Raw genomic sequence first — 6,021 nt, forward strand, 5'->3', positions numbered from 1 at the left:
CTCCTCCACGGTTCTGCAACCCCCTTGCTAGCATGTCACACACCACACACTTTTTGGTACATCTTTCTACTAGGTTGACCTCCCTTGTCAAAGTCCGATTTGTTTTTACATGCACTAATATATCTGGTATTTAAGAGAGGTATGTTTACCAATAAAATCTTACCATCAAAACTTTGAGGAATTTCCTCAAACTATTAAACATTCACATTCAATTGACAGCACATGTACGTTATTAAGAAATAACCCATAGCAGTGAACAATACGAAGGAAACCATATTTTAGCTCACCTGAATTTAAAGTGCTTAGATTTTGTGACCATTGCTGGAACCTGTATAAACTTATATGCATTGAAATATTTTTAAATATTATCAAATATGTTCATCACTGCATAAAGGTTCATGTTACATCTGTGCAATTACTTGGTATTTATTTAGAGTTGTTTGATGGCCTCAATGGATTAAAGTATATCAAGCATTTATTGAAAGAAGTTGATATTTTTATTTTCAAGAATAACTTGATTGAGTTTTATCTTAAATGGAATATGTTCTATGCAAAGGAGAGTATACTGGAGTATGATCATCTGGTTGGAGCAGTCAATGAGGGTGGATTCCACTTGTCTCTTATAGTAAGTGAAAATATTTATCAATACAATTGCGTGATATCAAAGTTGTCCAATTTTTAGCTTAGATATTTGGCATGAAACATTGTCTAGTGGGCCTCTACAAAGATTGATCCAATAACAGACCTGGTGAATCTGTTTTCCTATATGTTTATAATAAAACCTTCAAAAATCTTCTTCACTTAAACCACAAGGCGTAGAGCTTACATGTTTGGCATTCGTCTATTGGGCCTCTACACAGATTTTTCAGATTACGGACTTGGGGCAAAAATTAGGCCCACCCTAAAGCCTAATGTGTTTTCCCTATATGTATATAGTAAAAACATCACAAATCTTCTTCTCTTAAACCACAAGGCCTAGAGCATAAATATTTGCATAAAACATTGTCAAGTGGACATCTGCCAAGATTGTTCAAAATAATGCTCCTGGGTCAAAATTTGCCCTGTCCTGCTGGGCCATTGTGTTTATACAACAAGGGCTGTTTGTAAAACATGCATGCCCCCATATTGGCTGTCAGTTGTAGTGGCAGCCATTGTGTGAATACGTTTTTTGACACTGTGACCTTGAACTTTGACCTTATGTAAGTTATCATCCGGAAACCATTGTACTATTTCGAGTCACTGTGACCTTGACCTTTGACCTAGTGACCTGAAAATCAATAGGGGTCATCTGCCAGTCATGATCAAGGGGGAGTGAGAGGGGGGGTATAATGTGGGGTGTGGTAATCTATTAGATGTTTAAAAAAATATTTAAAAAATTGGGGGGCCGGGGGAGGGGGTAGGGGGGTTAGGGGGGAGTGAGAGGGAGTATAATGTAGGGTGTGGTAATTTATTAGATGTTTAAAAAAAAGTGTTTTTTTTTTTTTTTGGGGGGGGGGGGGGGGGCGGGGGGGGTAGGGGGGTGGGAGGGTGAGAGGGGTTATAATGTGGGGTGTGGTAATTTGTAAGTTGTTAAAAAAAAAATTTGGGGGGTGGGGGGTAGGGGGATGGGGGTGAGAGGGGGTATAATGTGGGGTGAGGTAATTTATTAGATGTTTAAACAAAATTGGGGGTGGGGTTAGGGGGGTAGGGGGGAGTGAGAGGGGGTATAATGTGGTGTGTGGAAATTTATTAGATGATGAAAAAAAAATTGGGGGGGGACGAGGGGTGGGGTGGTAGGGGGATGGGGGTAAGAGGGGGGTATAATGTAGTGTGTGGTAATTAATTAGATGTTTAAAAAAAAATTGGGGGGGTTGGGGGTGGGGGGTGGTGGTAGGGGGTGGGGGTGAGAGGGGGGTATAATGTGGGATGGGGTAATTTATAAGATGTTTAAAAAAATTGGGGGGGTGGGGGTAGGGGGGGTGGAGGGGTGAGAGGGGGGTATAATGTGGGGTGTGGTAATTTATTAATGTTCATTAAAAATGGGGGGTGGGGGTTGGGGTTGAGAGGGGGTATAATGTGGTGTGTGGTAATTTATTAGATGTTTAAAAAAAATTGGGGGTGGGGAGTGGGGGGTAGGGGGGAAGGGGGGAATGAGAGGGGGTATAATGTGGGGTGTGGTAATTTATTAGATGTTTAAAAAAAATTGTGGGGGGTGGGGGGGTAAGGGGGGTAGGGGGGGTTAGGGGGGAGTGAGAAGGGTGTATAATGTGGGGTGTGGTAATTTATTAGATGTTTAAAAAAATGGGGGGGGAGGGGGGCGGGGGTGAGAGGTGGGTATAATGTGGGGTGTGGTAATTTATAAGATGATGTTAAACAAACAAAAAAAAATTGGGGGGGGAAGGGATTCTGGTAGGGGCGTGGGGTATTGTTTGGGTGGAATCCATTGTGGTATTCAGGTAAGTGTTGTTTTGTCAAAGTATAATAAAATGTGATCATAAAAAATAACAAATGATCTCACACTGACATGAACATATATCCTCTATTTATTAAACATGAAATTTAAACTTATTGCATTTGTTTCCCCTGTATATAAGAAAGATATAATAGTGTATTACCTCCCTTGTCCTGCTTATATTTATATTAATCAACAAAATTAAACATTAACACAATATTTAATATACAAAGTATACAAAAAATCTCATATTCTGATAATATTTTAATAATATTAAATATTTTTACTGCTCCACTTATTTTAATCAAAGGATGATGTTTCATTGGACTGATAATTATAGATTTAGGATTACAGACCAGTTGCTTCAGTTATATTGTTCAGAGTTCGCCCTGTTGGCCGCGTATGCGTTCTTGAGTTATCATCCAAAAACCATTTTACTATTTCGGGTCACCGTGACCTTGACCTTTGACCTAGTGACCTCAAAATCAATAGGGGTCATCTGGGAGTCATGATCAATGTACCTATGAAGTTTCATGATCCTAGGCCCAAGCATTCTTGAGTAATCATCCGGAAACCACCTGGTGGACGGACCGACAGACCGACCGACCGACCGACAGACTGACATGAGCAAAGCCATATACCCCCTCTTCTTCGAAGGGGGGCATAAAAATGTATGTACAAAGTAAAAACTTCAAATACCTTCTCCGGAATCACAAGGCATAGATAATATATATTTGGCATGAAAGATTTAGAGTATCTCCATCAAGATTGTTAAATTTATTTTTCTTGGTTCAAAATTAGCCCCACTAATGGGGCAGCCAAACTTTTTAGTATATATATATATATAGAAAAAACTTAAAATTCTTCGAAAGAAGTTAAAAGTCCAAGATGCCTGCCAGTGGGACTGTGACTTAAGATTGCATTTTATTCAAGTGAGCAACCCAAGGCCCTCTGGGGCCTCTTGTATGTTCTTCAGGTTGTGCAACCGAAAGACAACAAAGTTCTCTACACAAATCCGATGGGCGAGCAGAATGTTTCTCAGCAACAGATCCTGCAAAACTGGATGTAAATGTGTACATTATTTAATTAAACAGATAAGATACATTGAACTTCATATTAAAAATGAGAAAATATCACAGACTGTAAAATGCTATGTAATATTTAACATGTAAATAACCATCATTTATATAGTAAGTTTACACTGTTCAGATTGTGGAGGTTTGGGTGTCATGTTGGTGTCATGTCCTTTACCCAAATTAGACTTCCTGACAATATGTAGTATCAGCCTATGTACTGGTCATTCCTACAAGTTTGATGAAATCCTTTCAGTGGTTTGCACTCATTCACACGCCTTACACATTACGACGGATGATACTCGCTCGGAAAAAACAATATTGCACGTCTGAGTATAATTTATACAAATATATTGCCATAAACCCTGGTCAATTATTTCCAAATAGATATTGCACAATCCGTGGTTTCTGCAAATATCTCCAAATAGACATGGCACATGTGTTGTTCCAGCCCCGAAGTGCATTGAATATCTCCTTCACACGCCTTAAACTCGACAAGACAACGTTGCGCATCTAGGAAGAATTTATACGCACATATAGGCGATACATCTTTGTCATGTAATTCCAAATACATATTGCACATTCCTTTTTTTTTCTCAAAATACAAGGTCAAACAGATATGACACATGCGCTGTTTTATGTTAAGAAATACATTTTATCACTCATTCACAGGTTTTAGAAATAGCCTACACTCCCTGGCCATGAAATTCCAAAAAAGATATTACACATTACGCGCTATCGAAAATAGAAATACTCCAAATAGATATTGCACATATTTTGTCAATGCTCTGTAGTGTATTGTTTCACTCATTCACACACTTTAGACCTCACGAGGGATCTCTTTCGCCCGGGGAGAGGCAACGTGGCACATCTAAGTATAATTTATACACATATATTGCCAAAACATCCTTGCCAATTATTTCCAAATAGATTTTGCACATTTCGTGCTATTGAAAAATATAACTATTACACGTGCGTTGTTTTGCTCCAAGGTGTGTTGTATGAGTTACAAGCACGCCTTAAACTTTACAAAGTTTAATAATCGCAAGAGAAAGACATTGTTGCACATCTAAGCAAAATGTGTACACATACATAGTCTATACACCCTGGTCATGTAATTCCAACAAGATATTGCACATTATGCACTATATAAAAATATAACTCAAAATAGATATTGCACATATTTGGTTAATGCTTCGTATAGTGTATCGTTGCACTAATGCACACGCCTTAGACTTGACAACGGATGATACTCGCTCTGAAAATACAATGTGCACGTCTGAGTATAATTTATTCACATATATTGCCATAAACCTTAGTCAATTATTTCCAAATATATATTGCACAATCCGTGGTTACTGCAAATATATCTCCAAATAGACATGGCACATGTGTTGTTTCTGCTCCGAAGCACATTGTATAACTCCTTCAGACGCCTTAAACTTGGCAAGACGACAGTGCACATCTTACAAGAATTCATACCCACTTATAGGACACACTTATAGGACATACCTTAATTACTCTAAGTTTTCGGACACTAAGTTTTTGGACACCCCATTTTTCAGCCTAAATAATTATATTTCGTGACTCTAAATTTCGGACATACTGGTTTTCGTCCATTATTAATGACTCAGATTTTTCGGACAGTATATTTTACAGCGCTATATAACTAGATTTTTGCCCTGTTTTCGCTTATCTGGGACCCTCCAATCATGGAGATTTACAAGGTAATAAAACCTCGCATAGAATGCCCGAAGGGCAATGGACCATTACAATTGCATTATTGGGTAGATAACCATATAAACCAGTAATAAACAATGGTTTCACCCAACAACATTTGAAATGATATCGTATTCAGGATGCAGTATGGTTGTTTTTTACAACGTTTCTATATACCATTTCAGGTAAGACATTGCAAATAAGTGAAGTTGTATTTTATTTAAAGTAGAGAAAGGAGAGTAAAACACAATAACAGGCCTTGACACTAATTTTGTTGACAGGGTTCCCAGAGGGAACCCTACTTTCAATTTTTGGTGACCCTCACCCAACAAGGTGCCTGTACCACGTGACGTTTTCGGCTATGTGTGGGACAATCGAATGTCAACAAAACATCGCTTCAGGTAACGTTTTTGATAATTTATTTATTAATTCAAAACCATTAACAAAACAAGAGGGCCTGAATGGCCCAAAGTCGCTCACCTGAGATAACAAGATATTATTGGGACAAATCTTCTGACCAAGTTTCACGAAGATCGGAAAATAAATGTGGCCTCTAGAGTGTTAACAAGGTTTTACTATAGCCATATAAGGAAAAATGCCCCGCCCGCTGGCAGCCATGTTTTTCAACCAACCGGCATCATTTTTGAACTCGTCTAAGATATTATCAGGATGAATCTTCTGACCAAGTTTCATGAAGATCGGACAGTAAATGTGGCCTCTAGAGTGTTAACAAGATTTTACTACAGCCATATAAGGAAAAATGCCCCGCCCCTTGGCAGCCATGTTTTTCAAGCAAAG

The sequence above is a fragment of the Dreissena polymorpha genome, chromosome 4 (assembly GCF_020536995.1).
Source record: "Dreissena polymorpha isolate Duluth1 chromosome 4, UMN_Dpol_1.0, whole genome shotgun sequence".
NCBI classification, from domain to species: domain Eukaryota; kingdom Metazoa; phylum Mollusca; class Bivalvia; order Myida; family Dreissenidae; genus Dreissena; species Dreissena polymorpha.